The sequence below is a fragment of the Solanum verrucosum genome, unplaced genomic scaffold (assembly GCF_900185275.1).
Source record: "Solanum verrucosum unplaced genomic scaffold, falcon-dt-bn FXZP01000141.1, whole genome shotgun sequence".
NCBI lineage: Eukaryota > Viridiplantae > Streptophyta > Magnoliopsida > Solanales > Solanaceae > Solanum > Solanum verrucosum.
The window spans coordinates 278,232-298,595 of NW_026020335.1; the positions used below are offsets into that span (position 1 = coordinate 278,232).

Genomic DNA, 20,364 nt, shown 5'->3' on the forward strand with positions numbered 1-20,364 from the left:
AAGTTTTTCTTAGGGGTTGCTTATGTGATTACTTAGTGATGAGATGATCTTGGTATTTTACTTTTTATTGTGTTATGATTGGAGGCTATGTATTGTGAAGATTGGGATATGTATTGTGTTGATGTTGGAGACTATGCTTGTTATTATAATGATATCTCTCATGTTATAATGTAATGTATGTGAGATGCCTTATGGGTTGCATTCTCCAACTATTTCAAAGATGATGTTCAAAAATGGCATATAGCATGATTTCAAATGAAATGTCCCTTTTTTTATGCACGTTTTAATGGTTTTGTGCATGGCTTCCATACTTAGTACCTTTTGTGCTAACCCCATATTTCTACATTTTCTTTAAGTGTAGGCTTTGGAGATATCGGATTCCATCCTCGTGGTTAGGTTCATAGGAGATCAAGAAGAAGAAGATTGGTGATTCATCATTGTATTCAAGGGCTCAACCATATGTCCTTTATGTCTTTATTTTTATATTTTAGACTTTGGTTGTAAGGTCTATGTCCCTAAGATTGTATTTCAAGAGTTTTTTTCCAAGTATAATAGATGGTTTGAGACAGAGTGTCATAGTTTCTCTTTCATTTTATAAGAGACTTAGATTGTAAAGAAAAGTTTTAAATTCCGTACTATTTTCCTATGCTTTTATGTTCATGTATGCTATGAGGCTTGTATGCGACCCCTTGGGGCTCAAGTACGCCGTGTTACTTCTAGGGGGTAACCTCGGGACGTGACACATAACTCTTTCTGTGGTTTGAGATTATTACTCAAAAATCTATATCTTAAAAGAGATTGTACTAAAAACTGCTCATGAAAAACTCTTTTGGAAATTGGTGTTTCCTCTCTGCTTAAATGTAAAAACATTTACTCTTGGGAATACTTAGTTCACATATATCATTTTTTAAAAAATGAACTCAGCTTTACTATTCCTCAAACTCATATGCTCAAGTCTTAAAACAAGTTTTAAAATGTTTGCAAAAGACTCATCAAAAGACATGAAGGAATTCTTAAGACTTGACTTTTAGCTCTACCTTGAATTTGAATTATTTATTCAAGGTTATGATTAATTTTATGAATGATTTCTAGATGTTTAGAAGTAGTTTAGCGTAGTTAGAATCTATAGGAAGTAAAGGTATTGTTTAGAAGAACTTAGACGGGCTGAACGACGGAAAAAGGATGGGGTCAGGCGACCCTCTCGCACTGCTGGCATGGTGCGCCAGCCCCTAAACTTCGGAGACAACTTTTTGGCGCACTGCTGGCACACCACGCCAGACCTGCTGGGCCATCGTGGGCGCGCCGCACCACCCCTTCCCCAAATCATCCCGATGAATTTTTCTACTTGTTTTCTGACCTTAATTCAACTAGAATCAAATGGTTTCTTCCCTAATAACTTAAAATCGAATACTTAACATATGTATAGAATAATCCACACAGAACTACACTCAAAACACTAAAACTTATCTCAAGAACACATCAACAACCCCATAAATCAAGATTTAGGAATGAACTTCAAGAACACTTATCAAGAACTCAATTTCTTCGATTTCAAGAACGAAATTGTACTGAAAATTAACATGATTGACGTGTGGGTGAACGAACCCAACACTATGAGAATTCACATGCCTGTTAGGATCGAATCCTTGGCAAAACTCTGAATTTGCAAGAAATCGTGAAGAACGCCTTGACTTTTCTCCTCTTCTCCTCTTCTTGAACTTCTCTCAAAATCCTAGTGTAAATTAGGATTTGTAAAACTGAACCAAATTAGTTTTGACCCCTAAGTATTACCAAAATTGGCTTAAATCTGCTTGGGTAAGGAAAATACCAAAATACCCCTCTTAAATCCGGTTAACTTTCCTTATCTGGACAACCCGACTTCAAATAGGCATATCTCCCTCTTACGAGCTCAAAATTTAGCAAAATCGGTGGCGTTGGAAATAGGATCTCAAGAACTTTCATTTTATATCTTATGGGCCACCTAACTAATCATGTACTGAAAGTTATGGTTGTTTGAAGTTGACCTAAAGCTCATACTTAGCATAACTTGCAAAAATTTCCAAATTTACTCTTTCGAAAAATAGTTCTTTCTAATTCTAGTTATTCCTAAGGTGGGATGTTACAATAGGTTCCAAATATTTTATAATAGAAGGAGATTCATACCCAACATATATCTCTAACCTTCTTTGGGGACCCATATTTGTACATTGTGGTGGTGCAATTGGAACATATACCACATATCAAAATATTCTAAGATAGGATATGTTCTGATCCTGACCAAAAGAAAATTGTAATGGAGATACTTTATGATAACTTGTGTGTCTAATCCATACAAGACTTGCTACATGCAAAATAGCATGACCTGATAATGAAAAGGGAAGTTTTGTTCCCATAAGCATTGGTCTAGCAATTAATTAAAGGCGTTTAATCAATGATTCCGCTAGACCATTTTGAGTATGAACATGAGCAACCAGATGCTCAAATGTTATCACATTGATATACAATAATCATTATAAACTTGGGATGTAAACCCACCAGCTATATCAAGACGAATTGTCTTAATTGCATAATCTGGAAATTATGCTCTTAATTTTATTATTTGAGCAACTAATCTCGCAAACGCCACATTGCGAGTTGATAATAAGTAGACATGTGACCATCTTGTATATGCATCTATTAAGACCATATAATATTTAAATGGTCCACATGATAGGTGAATGAGACCACATATATTACATGTAAACGTTCCAAAAATGTTGGAGATTCAATTCTCACTTTGATTACTGATGGTCTATTAATCAACTTGCCGTGAGAACACACAAAACTAGGAGAATTCTTTAAATTGAAGAATATTTTGGTTCTTCAAAGAGCGTCCATGTGAACTCTCAATTATTTAACACATTATATTAGAACCGGGATGACCCAACTAGTCATGTCAAACAATAAAATCATCTGAGTTAGTAAATCTTTGATTTATTATGTCATGTGTTCCAACCATGCTAATACTTATGCAGTATAAGCCGGATGAAAGAGCGGGTAACTTTTCAAGTATAAATCTTTTACCTGACTTTACTGTAGTTATATAAAGATATTCATTATTTTCATAATTTGTAGTCTCAATATGATAAGTCATTTTGACGAATGTCTTTGAAACTTAATAAATTTCTTTGAGACTTACTACAATATAATGTTTCATCAATTATCAATTTTGTACCTCCGGTAAGTACTAAGTTAGCCTTTTCGGAGACTGTAATTAATTTTGTACTACCATGAATAGTATTAACATTAGCTTCCTTCATAATCAAAGAAGAGACATATTTCTTGTTTCTTAAAATAGTGTGTTTTGTGGCACTATCTATAAGACATATATCATCATAGTTTATTTTGGATCCAGCTGATGACTCGAGAATTTCCATATTCTTCATAAAAAGAAAAGATATATTATAAGAATATGAGAAACTAGAAACATACAAAATTTTAAGAGGCTGTACTAAAAATGTAGAAATTAGCAAGACATAATGTTTTAGGAAAGAAGAACAACATAGTTCCAAACATAAAAGAAAATAATAATTACTTTTATAATCTTATCCCCAATAAGATGATCAGTTCTTCACCTTATACTCTCATAAAAGTCTTCAGCTTCAAATGAGTAATATTTGGGTGACCTTCAAAGTCATCATCTTTTTTGCCTCAATATCATCACATTCATTTGAGGGAATTGCTTTATTATCATCATCCCGAAAGTTTAAGTGTGCCTCCACATTGTTATCTTTTCTTTTGAGAGAGGCTTGATAAAGATTTATAAAATGACCGGGTATACGACATTCACCTGCCCAATGACCTTTCATACCACATAGGTGAAAAATATTGGCTCTTCCTCTAGAAGGATTATTTTGAGAAACTTTATTGTTCTCATGTTTATTTCCACCATAATTGTCGATAATTATTTCATCCTCTACCACGTCTTCGTCCACGTCTAAGACCCTGACCACGACCACGGTCATGATAATTAATATGTCTTGAGCCAAACTAATTGTGTGCTGCTACAACATTCACTTTAGAGAATGGAGCAGACCCAGTAGGACGGGCTTCATGATTTCTCTTTAATAAAGTATTATTATGCTCTACCACAAGTAGATATGTAATTAATTCAAAATATTTCTTAAACTATTTTTCACGATCTTGTTGTTGTAACAACACATTTGAAGCATAGAGAGTGGAAAAAGTTTTCTCAAGTAAGTCATTAGTAGTGATATTATCTCCACATAATTTTAATATGGAACTTACTTTGTGAATAGCAGAATTATAATCATATACGATTTTAAAATCTTGAAACCAAAGGAGTATTCACTCATATCAAGCTTTTGGTAATATTGTAAGCTTTAGATGGTCATATTGATCCTTTAAATTAATCCATAATTCAAGTGTGTCTTTCATAGTTAAATATTCAGTTTTTAATCCTTCATGGAGATGATGGCAAAGAAAAATTATGGTTTTCGCTTTATCTTGACTTGATGATTTATTTCCTTATTTAATAGTATCTCCAAGACCTTTATTGTCAAGGTGGATTTCAGCATCTTAGAACCCATGAAAAGTATTATTTTTTTCTGGTGTTATCAAGTGCTACAAATTCAAGCTTTGATAAATTGACATGTTGAAAACTAAAGAAAAACATTACAAAGATTACTAATATTAAATTTTTGAATTAAATAAATTTAAGTAGATCCTTAAGATATACTCATATAAAACAAGTTGGCTATTAGTTAGTGTAACCATAAAAACAATGATAATACATGATACTAACATTTGATTGAAACAATTGTCCTATTGCAACGTACATACAATTAGTTATATAAATGAAAATTTAAATAGTATCTTATTATTATTATTATTATTAGTTCTTGCATACAAGAAGGACTTTATTTATGAAATGAAATCAAGTAGAATCAACAAGTTAAAAGGCATCGTCTTAATGAAAGACAACAGTTAGGAGAATTCTGCGAACAATTCGCTTTGGATATCCCTAAAGCAAGCTCCAAAGATAGGAAGCATTCTTCTAAGAACTGATCTTTACTATCTTCTTCATAAGAAGATGATTCTGAGCTATTACCCAACTCCGTAAGACTTTCGATATTATCAAGTCTGGATGATTGATTTTAAAAATGAAACTACTTGTGTTTAACTATAACATACTAAGTTACTATAAGATATGACAATTATGTCTATTGTTTAAACATATTAAATAGTTCTACTAATGTTAAGTTAAAATGATCCAGGCAGATTCTTGAAAGGCTGTCGAATGAATCTGTTGGATTACCCGTTAGCCAGGAAGGCGTTAGGGCGGACCCGAATAGTAGAAGCTTTCATTAATCTTGCCAGGATTGTTTACACTTGTAAAGGCACCTTGAGTAAAAGATAGTGATGTACATAAGCATTCTATGTACAGTTGTATAAATATGTCTATCTGTATAACCATCTATGTTTCATTCATAGATTTCCTTTCTATTATAACTATTAGTTATAATATGTTCATGCTTTTCCAAGAGCACATCGACTTAAATGCCACCTGAACCAAACCAATATGCAAGAATTTGTAAATTTCCCTCTAAGGGGCCAGATCATTTTCAGATAATAATCTAAAAGTTTGATGATCATTATCAATAGAGAGGGTTTGGGGGAGGTTGGATTCTGGTATTAGCTACTTTCTCTTTTCCTTTAGTATTGGAATTGATTCTAGAAAGTAGTTTATCAACATTATCATGAATAGAAGTACTCTGTTCTCCTAATATGCTCATATAAATGTTAGCATAATTTTGCTGCTTGATCATAATATTAATATGTTGAGCAGTAAGTAAAGTAGTATTATCTTCAAATAATTTTGAAAAAGCATTAAAATAAACAATCTTGTTGTCCTTTTCAATTTGAAATGATTGTATGGGAGGAAAAATAGATTTAGTAACTTCCCCAGTACTTAATGCAAAATCTCTTTCTATCATAGAAATATAATTATGAACATACTTAGCCATAAACCAAGGAACAAAAGCAATTAAAAAGTTCATCATATACTTACCACAAGTGTCGTAGATTTGGTCATTATGCTAGAGAATGCAGAGTCAAGGAAAAAAATCAAAAACCTTGATATTGATGATAATATCAAAGAATCTCTATGCAAAATCATGCTAAATTCTGATTCAGGAAAATCAGAAACAGAATACAGCAGTCATGAGGAATCCTCTACAAGTGAAGATCTTAAAGCCCTTCACCAAGAAGATTATATGTCATCAGATGATGATTGCTTGCCTTGTCAACAAGGGCTAAGTTGCGAAAATAAAGGGGAAGAAAATGATCTTTATAAGATCTATTCCCAATTTAAGGAATTAAGCATCAATGTCATTGATAATGACAAAGTCATAGAGCTCTTACAAATTGTTAAAGATCCAGAAATAAGAGCTCAAACTATTGATAAAATCTGCAATACTTCCACTTCTCAAAATCATATCACAGAAAATGTCCCTACCAAAGAAGGTTCATACACCATGACAGAAGTCAAAAATCTCCTATTAGAAAGAAGGAAACTTATAAGTTCTCCTACTACTGTAAGTGATCTGAAGCAAGAGATTAATAATCTCAAAGATGACATTCATCGTTTAAAAGAAAAGAATGTCACTATAGAAATTAGACTTGATATTATCGAAATTATTATTATTATTATCATCATCATCATCATCATCATCATTATTGTTATTAATATATTATTTAAATATAAGAATAGCTAGAAGAAAATTGTATACATACTAAAACTAATATAACTGATTGAATAATAATAGAGTTGGATATATTAAATAAGGATTATCAAGTTAACTAACTAGAAATTAAATAGATAAGTAAGATAAAATATATAAGACATGTATTTGTTATACCCAAGACAAAATTTGGAGCTTCGTGCTGATAATGTGTAATAAAAAAGTATCAATGCTAAAATAACAAGAAGATGGATGAGAAATAGTATGTGTAGTATTTTTATTTTCACTTACTCTTGGTTATTTCTTTGTTACAAGAAGAGGGGTACATTTTGGATAGTAACATGGTCTCCATGACTTCCAAGGCTTTCAGTGTCAATCTTTGCGATTAGGCATTTTAACTTTTAAGTTATGGCCTAAGTTTGACTTTAGTCAGCATTCCAAGTAAACAAGTTTGGATGAAAATTCTATCAGCGTGGTTAGCTCATGAATGCTGAGTTTGGCCTAAAACTATCCTTCATTTTGATATTGAGGCTTCCCGACTAATTCTGAGCCCCCTTGCAGAGTTTAGCTTAAAATATAGTTTGGGAGTGGAACCCACTTTTGTAGAGATTACCTCATATGGGAAATTTGACTGCTACATAGAGTCTAGAATATCAAACTTTGTAGGGTTGCCTATCTCTTTTGTGTGCATGGATTCCGAACGAATTCGGAATGCCCCGTCGGAGATTTGGATATTTGCTAAACCAACTGATATGCATCAGCTGGTGCAAGTGTAACACCTCAAAAAAAAATTGAACTGAGACTCGAACCATCCTTCGTTGTGAGTAGTATTTTTACCGAGGAGTCTAAATTTCTTGAGTGTTAAGGTCACTAGATGTAGCACCTTAAGTTTCAAGAAGAACCAAAGAGAAAAGCATTCAAGTCATTCCTAAGTTTTTCTTAAGTTTTGGGTCAACTTCAAATGACCATAACTCCTAGTAAAGGAAGTGTTAGGTGAGCTAAAGGATGGAAAATTAAAGCCCTTCGAGTTCTCTTTCCAACACCACCGTGTTTACTAAATTTCAAGCTCTGGGTGAAACGTTATGACTGATTTACTAACGATGCACAAACCTGGCAGCAGCTCCGCAATGGCTCCACGTTACGGAGCCAATACGGACCTCACTGCGTAGTGAAAAATTATTTCGACTCCCACCTCGTTTTATTTATTTCTTAAAGGGTATTTTGGTACTAAAAACCCTTAGGAGGTCATCTAAATTACCCTAAACGTTTAGAAAATTAGTTTTTCATAAATCAAACCCTCTCATCCACTACAAAAAATTGTAATGCTCAAGGAATTCAAAAAATGCTAAGGCTAAGGTTCATCTTACAAGATTTTCCTTCAAATTGCTTCAAGAAGATAGTTCTTCCAGGTATGTAAGCTTCCATAGTGTTGGTTTTGTTCACCCACATGCCAATTATGTTAATTTCAGCGTTAAATTCATTCTAGGAAGTTGAAAGTATGATGTTCTTGAATTATGTTCTTGAAATTGGCTTTAGTTCTTGAGTTTAGATGAGATTTTTGAGTTCTTGATGAAATCATATCGATTTTAGAGTTGTATATGAGTAGGTTCTTGTGTTCATGTGATGGGTATCTAAATCTAAAGAGGGATTGAGAAAAGGAATCAAATTTAGGCGAATCGGGAGAAGAAAATAAAAAAGGAAAAAGGAGGGCAAATCTGGCACATTGCTCTGCGTTGCGGACCTGCCTTCGCCTTTCACAGAAATTTTCTTCACGTCGCGGATAGGGGACCTCTCTGCCTCAAAAGTTATTTCGCGACCAAATTTTAAAATGCATCTCAACGTAGCGAACTTGCTTCCACACAGTGATTTCTTGATCGTTTCTCATGTTTAACTATCTAAAAACACTCCTAAGCATCCCGAGATCTTTCCTATCACAAATCACAACCTTGAATTCATAAATCAAATTCAAGGTAGAGTTGAAGGTTAACTTTTGAGAGTTCTTTCAAACATTTTTTAGAAAGTCCCTTTAAGTCTTTTTGAGGAGTCTTCTACAATTTATAATAACTTGTTTTAAGACTCGAGCAAGTGAGTATGAGAATGAGGAGAATGTATTCATGAGTCTACTTTATAATCACGAGATCCTTCATATCATGAACCATAACTCTTGAATTCATAATTCACATTGAAGAGAGAGTTAAGAGTATAGTTCAAGAAAGTCTTTGAGTTCAATTGTTAACCCTTTGAGATCAACTATGGATTTGAGCTAAGTTTTGAGGAAGCAAGTATGAGAATGGGAGGAGTTGTATCCATGAGTTCCATATTGTTATGTAGACCCCGAGTCGAGTCGTTCATGCCTATAAATTTCGTATGAACTCCATAAATTGAGTACCTTTGAGAGGAGTAGTATCTTCGAGTTCTAAGTCTTTGAGCATTGAGTTCCTAATCCTTTTGAGATTATATTCCTACTGATGAGACTACTACATGTTACCCGTGAAGCCCTTGAGTTGAGTTGTTCATGCCCATAATTCCGCATGAACCCTATGAGTTGAGCAGTCTAGAGATGCGTAGTATCGCTAAGTCTCGAATTCTGAGTACTGAGGTTCTTTATTGTTATTAAGATACCTGAGTTGAGTCGGTCATGTTCATAATTCCACATGAACCCTATGATTTGAGTTATAAATTTTAAAAAGATTTTTAAAGTAAACCCTTGAGTTCTTAAAGTGAGTTATGAGAAAGTAAAGATGAGTTTTGAGAAAAGAGTTTTCTAAAACATGATTAGTATGACAATCGAGTATGCCATCAATGTATGAGCAGTATGGTATCTAGTTATACCATCAATGTTTATGCAGTATGACTTCCTGAGTCATCAATGATCATATTATAATATGATTTTGAAATGTTTTTGAGAAAGAGTAGAGTTGAGTTGAGTTCATTTTCTTTATAATGATATATGAGAACTAAGTATTCGCAAGGCTAAATATTTTCACATTTAAAAGAGAAGGAAACTGAGATTTCCAAAAGATTTTTGAGTAGTTGAGTAACATTTCATTTTATAGAAAGATTTTGAGTAATAATCTCAAACCACATAAAATGTTATGTTTTTAAACATATGAGCTAGTATATTTTGGGAGTAGTATTGAGCACCGATATGGGGACATGTTTAGATAACTCAAGTCTACATAAACCATGTAGTCATCATGGGTAGAAATGATCATACTTTTTAGATGAATCCTTAGTGCTTTTTAGCATAGACTAGTGGATCTACTTAGTTAAGGCATTCTATATGACAGAAAAGTATAGGACAATTCTGGCAGCGTGGGCAAGATGTTATATCATCACTTAGGCTCATAGTTGTGGTTGTCGGTTAGAGAAACTCCCACAAAGTTATATTATATTTTATTATAAATAAATTGAGTTGTTATTGTTTTCTTCAATACACTTAGTTGATTTCTATTGTTTTAAAAGCTTTCCATATATTGCATATGTATTGTTGCTTTATATTGAGTTAAGTATCCAGAGTTAAGTACCCAGAGTCGAGTATCATATCTTTGAGTTGAGTATTTAATCTCTGAGTTGAGTATCTTACCCTTGAGTAGTTTTGAGTATTCCTTGAGTTGAGTAAGTTTGAAAAGAGGTAAGTATGTGTCCTTTTTTTTATCAAGTTCAAGCTTATGTTTATGATTTAGAATTCCCCTTACATTCTCGTACATTCCACGTATTGAGCCATTTGGCCTGCATCCTTTCATGATGCACATATAGGTATTTAGGGTCATCAGCAGGAGTTTCGTTGATACCACATGCAGTTCGAGTTAGTTATGGTGAGCCTCTTTGCTTCCGAAGAATTTCATTTACTTTTCAATTTTGTCAGGATGTCGTGGATCTTGTCCTGACTTCCATCTTTGTCATTTAGAGGCTTCATAGATAGAAAGTAGAGTTTCAGAAGTCTGTTCATTTATTATGTTAAATCTTTTAAAGAATTAAGTTTCCCATTTTGGGGTGAGTTGAATATATTTTATTATTCAGAGTTTTCTTTTGATTTAAAGCTTTGTATTTAAGTTTCATGAATTTTTATTCAGTTTTAAGATTTTGTATGCTTGAGTTAATCTTCTGCTTGTAGTTGGTCACAATAAGGGTTCGCTTGGGGACCAACAATGGTCTTCAATTGTCGGCCACGTCCAGGGAATAGACTCGGGTCGTGACAGCAAGCCACTTTTGGCCTTTGCGTTCACTGGCCCTTGGCCGTGTTTGTGGAGGTCAGGTGACTTGAGGGCCATTATCGTAGGGCTTTAGCCGCATTTGTGTGGTCTCTACCACATTTATGTGACCCAGATTACCCCTAGGACACATTCGCAAGGCCCTCGCCACGTTTGCAAGGCCCGTGTTTGCGAAGGTTATTTGAGATCTGTCTTTATTTATAAAGACTTATGTGACCAACTCTAGGTGCAAGGGTTCTAATTGTATTTCTCTCTCAATATAGCTCAAAAATTAGCGATTCAAAGTCCACATGATCCATGGAGGTTGTGGCTACGCTGTGATGTGACCAGAGTGTGTTGGTGGACTCCTGTTCGAGGTGAAATTGATGTTGTAGCTATTGTACTCGGTTCTTTTATTTTGAGGGAATGGTTGTTTCTTTGCATGTTGTTTTGTTCGCATATTCAAACCTCGAATTGTGACCAATTTTGGAACACAAGTTAGGAGCACGGTTTAGGACCTCGTGACAGAGTCAATTTTGGAAATTCTGACCTGGGTCCCACAATTCCCATTTGACTCTGAAATTGGTCCATTTTATTTTATGTGGTTTTGGTTTCTAAACTACCATTCCAACATTGTGATCCTATTTTTGATAGTGTGACAGCGTTTAGAGGTCGTTAGGAAAGTAAAATCTCTGGCCTTTTCATTTAGAGTGCTTGTGGTCGGCATATAGGTAGGCTACGACTTCCTTTCTCTTTAGATTGTGCTTAAATGTGTAAATTTATGATGATAAAGTGAATTGGGTGCGGGCACCTAAGTATTCCTACTTTTATTCTTAGATACCATGTTTTAGGGTTAATCGATATTGTTTTGGGTTTAGTATCATGCTAGTTGGGGTGTTATATGTATTGTTGCATGTTGTTGTGTATTACTTGCATTTTTTCTTGTTATTTGGAGCATGTTCGGCCTTAGTTTAGGATATACGAGTGTTGTTTTAGAATTGCGAGCCTTGTAGCTTTATTTTCATCTTTGACGTCGTTTTGGATGGACTATATCATTTTAGACTAGAATAGCACACATGGGTCTGATATTATGAGCCTTAGTATAGATATTTTAGCAGCTTTGTAGACGTTCTTCCTTCTCTCCTCATCTCTGAGGCTTCGATGCGATATCGAAGGTTGTGTTCTTCTCAGGATTAGAGTGTTTCATGCTTAAGCCTTTTTGTGAATCCTTGTGAGGGGACGTCAATTGTAATGATCCGTAAGGTCATTTTTGTAAATTTTTATAAAATTACTATTTTACCACCTCTCGACAGTTACTCGAGTCATTTTTTATCAGTTCATGAAGTTGGTTTGGGAATTTTAAACTATTCGATAACTTCATATATTTAGTTGGTGGTATTTATTAAATAATTATTTTGTATTAGTCGGTGGTTAATGGGTCAAGTCCATAATTTATTTAATACCCTAAGTTTAACTCTTTTATTAAAATAAATTAGTAGGGTTAACCAATTATATACAAAATTACTTAAGAAGCGAGAGGAGTATAGCGAGAAAAATATTTGTGCGGCACTGACGAGAAAAACGATATCCTGGTAAGCAAGCTTCGTGATTTGTGCCTGCATACATTTATCTTATTGCCACATATATACAATGTTACTCATTTTGTATTAATTGAGATTGAATAAATTTAAAGTTGACAGGTTAATAATGTTTGGTATGGTTTTGGTCGAATTAGTGGGAAATATAGTTTATTCTTCAATAAAGTAATGATGGAAATTATTAGATATAAGAATAATGATTGGTTGAGTATAAGATCACTGGAAACTTTAGATTTTTCGTCTAATATAGGTCAATTTTGGCAGATTTATATTATAGTGCTTAGGTTACTGACGCTTAATCCAAATCGGGTTGAAAATTTCTTATGATTATCATATTATGATTCGAGTTTTGATATACTGAGATAGATAATTAAATATGAAGTATATTGTGTTATATGATACCAGTAGAGTTATGTTAATTGGAGAGATTAAGACTTAACCCTAGACTTGAAATTTGGAAAATATGAGAATTGGTGTGTTAATTGGCATCAAAACTAGGAACTTGATTATATATTTGGATGAGTTTTTGGGTCTGAGCTAGACATATAGTAATATGGGTGTTGTTATTTTAGAAATCTTATTGTGATTATTATGTGGATAGATTGCATTTATTTGGGAGTTCAATGAAAGGAGAAGACTCAAGTTTCGGAGTAATTTTTCGATTGTTTGAGGCAAGTGGATTTCTAAACCCTTGTTAAGTGTATAGAATCGTGTATTTGTGGTATTTGTTGGGAAGTAATGGGACTTGGTGATGGGTTGACTTGTCCATATTGAATAATTTTAATGATGAAAAAGGGGTAATAAAAGGCAATGTGATTAATTATTGGTGTGTGATGTGTTAAGAATGATTTGAAAGGATTATTGATTCATTGTTGATGTTGTATTACGATTATGTTGTTGTGAATTATGCATTTTTATGAAAATGGTCATCTCCTCATTATTTGTGTGAACATGTCATTTGCATTGTTCTGAGACATGATTGTGACAAGTGTTATGTGAATTGAGAAAGAGTAGGAAATTAAAAAGGATGTACCATTTTGAGGGACATGTCGTGTGCCGTGACATATACTATATTTTGAGGGACGTATCGCACGCCGTGATAGATTCTAATATCAAGGGATGTGTCGCCCGCCGCGATGGATGTATGGACAGATACCTCTTCCATAGGTCCCTGACTGAGAGACAGCGTGTGTGTATCACTAGGTCAGACATGCATCACTATACTTGACATTGCATTGCACATCTTTATCATTGATGAACTTGATCTTGTGAGTGCCTTTCTGTGGAAGTTGTGATTGATGAATAGTGAGTTTGTTGTTGAGGATATATAATTGTTAAAGTGTTGTTGTTGAGTTGTGTGTTATGTAAACTGTGAACTGTTAGGTTGGGCTGGTTGTATGCAGGTTGTAGTTGTGGAGGTTTGGTTGGGGTGTAAGGAGTACTCGTATTCTATTCCCTTAGCTTGTGTTTAGAAGTTTACTTGTTGAGAACTGTGTGGTTTGGTACTCACCCCTTGCTTCTACATTTTTGTAGGTTACTAGCCCGGACCATTGTGATATTTTCTCTTCTCTTTGTCTAAGGCTTCTTGTGGATGTTTGTGAGGTAGCTACTTGTCATTTCAGCAAACCTTCTTTCTCCTTAATTATAATCTTGTTCTATTCTAGAAACAATGTAATTTGAGACTTGTATTTTCTTTCAACTTTGTTATAACACATTAAGGACTTGTACACGTGACAACCAGGTTTTGGGAGATTTATTAAGTTGACTTAGTTATCCTCATTTATCATATTGTGAGATTTAAATATGTCTTACTTCCGCATAGTTTGTGAAATTTAGGGTTTAGGTTGACTTGTCTTGGTGGGATAAGACGAGTGCCATCACATCCACTTTTGGTCGTGACATCAATCCAGGGTGTCCTGGAGCCTACTTAAGATCCACTTCGGAGTCCATACGCTCCTGGGTCAGTCTTGCAAGCAAGCGGGTTATGCCCTTAAGAGTGGATTGGTTGGCGAGGGGACCTTGATATCTGAGATCCTCTTTGGAGTTGACACGCCTCCAGATCACTCTTGCTACCTGGACTGGAGTATACTGGCTGGTTGGGTTGCCTAGAGTGATTGTAAATCTTGCTAGCTAAGCTGGGATTTGACTGTACATGACGGTTTCTTGGGTTGAGAGCTCGACTTTTGATTTGTGGTACTCTTCTCTCGATAGACTTAACTTTTTTGTGTACATGTTGGGCTTTTTTGTGGTCCGTTCGGGTTTTATTTAAACTCGTGCATGAGTGTACCTTATGTGCTTATGGGGTCCAGTTAGGTTTAGTTTAGTTGTACTTATATTTACTTTCGATATGCTCGTGTGCTTTCTTTCATATCTGCTTTGACCTGTGTTTGTGTCTAGATTCTATCTTTTTCATATTGCTTTTACCCTTTTGCTCAGTCGGCCTATGATGCTTACTAAGTACCTTTCTTTTGGTACTCATGCTACACTCTGCATCTTTTTCATGAAGTAGAACTACTAGCGCTGATCGTTCATGCCATCTTTTGCAACTTATGGGGATCAGAGACGAGGGTGAGCACTTGACATCTTGGATCAACCTATCTCTTTATGTATACATGTAGCTAGTCTTTTGCCTCTGAAAGGGCTTGTTGTGGTCCAATTTTTGGACTTGTATTTGTTCATATTAGACAACTCTGTACTCGTGACTTTAAGGTTCTGGAAGAGATTCCATTGTATATAGATTTTGGCTTGATTCTGTTTCTGTCTTGTGTTATTTTTTATTGTTATTTCTATTTAGTTCTACCCTCATACACACTACTTTACATTCTGGGTACAGGTTAACTTACCTACTTGTGGGTTATACTAGGCGCCATCATGACTCGTAAAATCGTGTCATGACACACATCCTCCCCAGTCAGGATAAATCAACATGGTAATACAAATAATGAGAATTCAATAGTAAAATTGTGAACATTCAAAAAATGTCTAATTAACATTTTCCTTAACCAATATTCTTTGTTTTTGTACTTATCACAGTTGGGATAAAAACTAAGTCTTTAAATACTTATCTTTTTCTCATAACTCACGAACAACCTCATCTAATTTCTTATCAATATCTGGTGTCCATTGGAGGTGTCATCTTTTCTTTTATGGTCTTTCTGTAGTTATTTTCGAAAGCAAAGAATGATCCTCCTCTTTTTCTGAAGTACCACTACTTTTAATTTGTGCCTCCTCATTAGTACTTATCTTTCTATTAAACCTTTTTACTACATCTTTTTCTATTAAAGAACCTACCGATTCATCTTGATAAGTCTCAGAGCAATTTTCTATGTTTTTCCCTTTCTGTCTTGCAGTTTCTTAGGACAAGATTTGTTTTCCATTACATAAACTTGATTAGCCTTATAGTGTTATAATTTTTCATTTGCCTTGTTATTGTAGCAAATCACATGCTTCCATACATCCTTGAGATTCATTGATGACATGGACGACTTCTTAAAAATGAAGCATGCCCCTTGTGTTGATGCTTATATTACCATTTCTATTGTCATCTCGGGAGATATCACTAAACTAAAAATAAAAAATCAGAATAAAACATTAAATGAGGTATCCGGAATTGTCGAGAGAACTTAGATGTTCACACCACTTTTTAAGGAACATATATAAATATAAAATTTGACCAAAATAATAATAATAATAATATATATATATATATATAAACTACAGGTAACACTCATGGATTAGAAGTCAATATTTTGATATTATTATTATGATAGATAAAGTTCAATTATGATGTGTGATATTTACATGTTGAAATACACTTTTGAATTATTGAAAACTACACACTAAACCACATAAAATAATTAAGATTTTGAGAAAATGGTCTTACAAATAATAGGCTTCTCTTTGATGAGTTGAGTGGACTTGATGAATTCAAGGTAGTCCATTTTAAGCATGTTGACATCCACCATGACCAAGTCAAATTGGTCGATCTGTTCCTCAAGATTGCAGTTACTAAAAACAAAAATCAAACTCTGAAAATATCACAAAAAATTGTATATGTTGTGGGATATTTTCATAATAATTAGTGGTACACCTTTCTATTTCATTATGTTATTAAACGAATAAAGGTAGGATGTCATGACAAATAATATTACATTAAAAGTATAGAAAGGTATATTTGATTGATACTTGGTGACTAATATTTTTCAATTCTTTGATAAGTTAATTAATTTGATATTGTTGTATAAGAATCCAACTTATTCTTTTCCACTTAATATACAACTCATCTAGCATATCGATAAATTTGATGATGTCTTTTGATAAGGTTTAATATATCAATAATGTTTTACAATTGACGGTAATTTATTTTTTTAGATATTCAATCTACAACATGCTCCAATTCAGCATTTAAACAACTCAAATTAAAAATTTAGAAAAAACTTATGTTCTTAAACATTCATTACATAAAATTTAACGACATAATTTTACTCTGTCACATCCATTTGTTATGTTCTCAAGCATCACAAAAAAAAAATCAACCATTAATTTATTAAAACAACAACAATCTAACAAATTCATTCAACACTATTGTAATTTATTAATCTATACCTACGCTAAGTCATACATGACTGAAACACATGTTAAAATTAACTAAAAGTTTTAGCCATGTGCATCAGATTTGTTTTTGCCGATAAAATAAAATAGTTTTTTCCTTCAAATTTCAATAGTCAAATCTACTCCAAATAAATTTAATACGAAATATAAATTTCATTTATCATAAAAAAAAAAAGAGAAAAGGGTCTAAAAAATACTCCAACTTTGGTCAAAATTGATGTTACGATACCAAACTTTGGAAAGGACCTTTTACCCCTTGTACTCTTTAATAGTGTATTTTAAAGGTATATATGTGCCTACATGGACATCATAAATATTTCATCATTTTAAATAGTAAAGACATCACGACCACCGCAACACGGGGTTCTATTGAGAGAGAGGTTTTGTGTTGCACCGGCTAGAGGACAAGGAGCTTGCCTTCTATGCTCATCTGGTAGAGTTCGGGTGGGTTCCACTGACTGAGCCTCCCCCAGATGCACGGTCTACCTAGGTGAGGGAGTTCTATGCTATCCTCTCTACCGTCCGCTGGGATGTCTCTTACCATGTCATGTGGGTTTGGGGAGTCGACATCCCCTTGAATGTCACCTCCATAAATGAAGTACTATAGGTACTGAGGTCTCGAATGATGATTACGAGGCCAAGCTGAGGGAGATGGACCTGGAGTAGCTGAGGGACACGCTGGTTGAGCCCATGTTCCGGGATCAGGTTTACTATGTTACTGCTGAGGGTATTACTAGCACAGATTGGTCACCCGATGCTAAGAGGTGGCTACACTTGGTGACTAGAAGGATCCACCCATCGGGCAACCGTACCAATGTGACCTTTCCCCGGGCATTGGTGGTGGCATGCACCATACATGTCATACAACTAAACGTGGGGGCGCAATACTTCTCAGAGTGGAAGATATTCTATAGGGGTAACAGAAGGTGTTCTTCCTCCCTGGTCTTATCACGGCTCTGTGCAAGCGGGCGGGAGTACCACTATTTTATGCTGACAAGGTACTTCATATGGACCCTCCCTCACCCTCTTTTGGTTAGGTCAGGTTCCACTTCTAGGGGTAACAGGAGGAGGACTGGCAGGGGTAGCAGCAGTAATGCAGCCGTCGATTCGGACGACGAGGAACCACTCTCAGGTGCACGGGTCGAAGTGGATCTAGAGACTGTCCGGAAGAAAATGGGGAGCGCCTATGCTAACCTCACTTCGGTTCCACCCAGTAGTGCCTTAGAGGTCGAGATGCTCTGTCGCCAGCTGCGCCAGAAAAGGAGGAAGGGGGTGGATAGGGATCGTCTGATGATCCGGATGTGGAAGACTACCAAGGAAATCTTTACTTGTGTTACCCTTGGCAAGGAGATTTCTCAATTAGATCCAAAGGACGTTACACAGTTCCCGATGTTGAATGAGGCATGGGCTGGAGTGATACCCCTAGAGAATCTTGACTCTGACATTGACACCACCCAGTCCGAGAGTTCCTGATTGGCTTCTTTTCGCCTCTCTTGGGCTTGTAATTTGGACAACTCAGTTTTTATCTTATTCGTTCTCCTAAGTTTTTGTAGCACATGGATGCTTGTTTTTGCTGTTTTATACGGCTTTAATTTAATTACTAGGCGTTATAATCTATACCTATATTGTTGAACAGTGAGAGGGCTGGCATAAAATCACACGGATCCCCTTCGGGGTTGGAAATTTGTAACTAAGGGAAAACAGGGGAGGCAGGGCTGAGATTCTGCCTCGCCCTGTCCCACTTTGGCGGAAATAATCCCACCCTAGCGGCTCAGACGGGACCAAAACCCAAGCCATAATTTCTGGGTCCTTTTTCGTTCTTCTATATTTTCCAGGGTAACCATTTTACCATTCAATCAAAATTCTAAATTTTCCAAGCGATGAGACACGATACGTAAACCAGTTCATTCTAAACAACTCGGCATCACAACCCACACATCCCCAGGATATACCGAGACATTCACATGATTACTAGTTGGTCGCAGCGCGCGCCCAGATTTCGTCTTACGAATCGCTCGTAGATTATCTAGACCTTTGCATTAACTCAGTTATAAATTCTTACCTCAACGGGTTTCACGATGTTCAGGGAATTATACTTGCATACTTTAACAACTCAAATAGCAATTTACTCATAACAAGTTCAGACATGCAACATTGTGTCCTTAATCCTGTCATTTGCACCAACCATAATACCTTCACATCACCAGTAAAAACAGACACCAAGAATATTTCCACATACACAGTCATTTCACACAACAAGGAGCACACCTTCACATTTAATTCAAACAAGAAGAAGCACACATTCACCATTATAATCACGCATCAAAATAATTTCACTTTATTTGGTAAGTTCGTCCCATAGATGGCCATTACTGAGCATATATGCCTTATACAGCCCCTAAGGCCAGATACCAACTGGAACCTTCTCAGCTCCAATTAACTTTTTCTTGTATCCCTTCAGTCATAACCACGACGTCCAGTCTACTTCGTTGAGATACCAATTGGAATCGGGAGATACCAATTGGACTCAACTCATACCACAAGCAACACTCGCACGAAATGAGAGAAAGGATGAGACAACTTCCTAGAATGCTTCATAGCTTCCTGAAGATTAGGTGTGGACATCTACACACCAATCCGCAAGAGCCTAGTCCACATTTTGCTCTTGTACAGGGAGACCGGTAACCTAGGCTCTAATACCTATTTATCACGACCTAACCCACCGGGCCGTGCGGGAACCCACTCTAACACCTAAGTAGGAGAACCCTCTTATCCCAAAAGTTAAAACGTGTGGAAAGTTTACGAAATACGAAATTAAATGAGGAACTCAAATCCTTTTTCAAAAAAATCTCTTCAAATAATTACTAGTTAGTACTTGTAAAGTAAATAACACCCCCAAGAATCTGGTCTAAACAGGTACAAAAGCTAGTAAGAGTTCAACTAGACAATATAATAAACGACACAGCTCCCACCACGCGGAAAGAAGGATAAAAGCTGTTGGAGATTGTCTTCGTCTTCACCCAATGAAACGTCACCAATCCTGCATCCAAACTATGTCAAAAGACATAGCAAGAGTAGTATCAGTACAAAACACACGTACTAGTAGGCATCATCGGTCAACCTGACGCCCACCACATAATATAAGAAATTCAATAATAAGAACATGCTATAACACCCCTCGCTTCTCCACCTTTACTCTCTCTCGAAAATACCTCAAAA

At 35.3% G+C, this 20,364-nt stretch overlaps 1 pseudogene; it reads right to left on the reverse strand.

Moving 5' to 3' along the window:
- Positions 1-15,516: 15,516 nt before the first annotated feature.
- LOC125836862 (uncharacterized) lies at positions 15,517-16,492 on the reverse strand (annotated as a pseudogene).
- Between the last annotated feature and the right edge of the window lie 3,872 nt (positions 16,493-20,364).